Genomic DNA, 2,219 nt, shown 5'->3' with positions numbered 1-2,219 from the left:
AATCCCCGTAGACTGGAGGAAGGCAAATGTTGTCCTCATTTTCCAAAAGGGAATAAAAATAGGACCCAAATATGATTTTCTATGGGTTTTCCAGGCTATGTGGCCATGTTCTGAAAGAATTTATTCCTGACGTTTTGCTTGCATCTGTGGCTGGCATCTTCAGAGGCTGGTGGCATGGAATTGTGTGGGGTATATATACTTGTGTGACCTGTGGTTAGGAGGAAGTGATTGACATGTTTACAATGTGGAGAGATCATGTGGTGGTTGCGCCCTAAAGCAAAAAACGTTTTGGATATCTATTTAGAAGGTTATTTTAGAAATTATGAATATAAAATTTCCATTGAACTCAGAATTATTTTCATTAAATATGGCCCCATACAGACAGGCCAAAATAAAGCTGCTTCAGGCCACTTTGGAGGTATGCTGTTTAAATGATGCATGCATCCTAAGAGTTCAGAAGCTGCATCAAAGCTGAGCTCCAGTCCTTAGGACTGGATCGTGGCTTTGGCGTGGCTTCCTTGCTCTTAGGATGCATGCATCATTTAAACAGCATTAAGGTGAAGTCGAAGGCTTTCATGGCCGGCATCCATAGTTTTTTTGTGAGGATGCCAGCCACAGATGCTGGCGAAACATCAGGAAGAAACTTTTAGAACACTGACTGCACTGACTAAATTAAGGTAAGAATGAGTGGATTTTTTATTTAGACACCATTCTATTTTTCAACAATACTATAAACCAAACTGAAGAGTTCAACTTAAGCTAGTTCTGTTCCCAAGACAGCATTTCCCCTGCAACATTTCTAGAGATACTCAGTTATGTTATTCCAGTCTTCTTTATATGAGTTTGACGGTTTATTTCTGATTCCTCTTGAGAGTTTGTCCATTTCCATCATTTCCATCCAATCCTCCTTTGAGGGTATTTCCTTTGTTTTCTATTTTTGAGCATACACTATTCTTGCAGCTGACAACATATAAAATAATATTTTACCATACTTTTTTTCCATATCTTGTTCAATTATATTAAGAAAAAAAAACTTCAGGTGAGAATTGTTATGGTAACAATTTTCTTAATTAAAAAAAAACCTCAACTTCCAACATTGTGTTGCTTTTCCACAAGTTCACCACATATGATAAACTGAACCTTGCTCCTTCTCATATTTCCAACATAAATTACTACAATTATTATACATTTTGCTAATTTATTCAGGTGTTAAATACCAACGGAAAAAAATCTTATAATAATTTTCTTTGATGTTTTGGCTTTTAGTATATTTCAATCTCTTTTTCCAAGTATATTCCCACTGATCTAACTCAATAGTAAAACCAAAGTTTTGGGACCATCTAATCATATTTTCTTTAACAACTTCCTCTTCCATGTAGTATTTAAGAATACACTGATAGAGCCTTGCTAATAAAGTATCTCTATTCGACATTAATTCCTGTTCTAAATCTGGATCTGCTTTGTCAATATCATATTGTTTTTTGTCCATAAGAAGCGTTCTCTTAATTGCCTATAAAAAACTCATGAAATATCATATCCTTGGTCAAGGAGATTCTCTCATGTCTTTATACCGTAACCAGTTCTATCTGTCTGAATTAATTCCTTATATGAGATCCAATTTGTCTCTTTTTGGGGGGTTATACTTAAAGAAAGCCTCATGGATAGATGCCCAAAGGGGGATTTTAGTACATATTCGTTTTTTATATTTTTTCCAAACCCTAAAAAATTCAACAAATCTTCATCTTTTAAAGAGATCCAATCTTTTATCCATGATAAACAAGTTGCTTCAAAATATAATCTGAGGTTTGGCATGGCAAGCCCCCCCCCCCCTTTTGTATCCTAGAGATATTTCATTTTTATCCTCGCTTTTCTCCCCTTCCAAAGGAATTTCGAGATTCCCTTTTGCCATTCTTTAAATGGCATTTTGTTTTTAATAATTGGGATTGATTGAAATAAAAAAAGAAATTTCGGTAGTATGTTCATTTTTATCACAGCAATTCTTCCCATAAGCGAAAGATTCAAATTTTTCCAATTTCCAAGTCTTTTTTAACACTTTGCCACAGTTTGTCATAAATAGATCAGAATTTTTATTTGAAACCCAGATTCCTAAATATTTAGCTTTTTTACTTAAATTAAATCCTGTGATTGATTCCAACTCTTTTGTTTCAGATGAAGTCATATTTTTAGTTATTATTGCTGTTTTGTCTTTATTTATTTTC

At 34.1% G+C, this 2,219-nt stretch overlaps 1 protein-coding gene across 4 annotated transcripts in view; it reads right to left on the bottom strand.

The window, feature by feature from the left end:
• LOC121922974 (zinc finger protein OZF-like) overlaps positions 1 to 2,219 on the bottom strand; it is a 109,687-nt gene that overhangs the window by 14,406 nt on the left and 93,062 nt on the right. The window lies entirely within an intron of this gene.

Source organism: Sceloporus undulatus, chromosome 2 (genome assembly GCF_019175285.1).
Source record: "Sceloporus undulatus isolate JIND9_A2432 ecotype Alabama chromosome 2, SceUnd_v1.1, whole genome shotgun sequence".
NCBI classification, from domain to species: Eukaryota; Metazoa; Chordata; class Lepidosauria; order Squamata; family Phrynosomatidae; genus Sceloporus; species Sceloporus undulatus.
The sequence above is the reverse complement of the archived record's forward strand: the minus strand, read 5'-3'. Positions and strand labels throughout refer to the sequence as shown.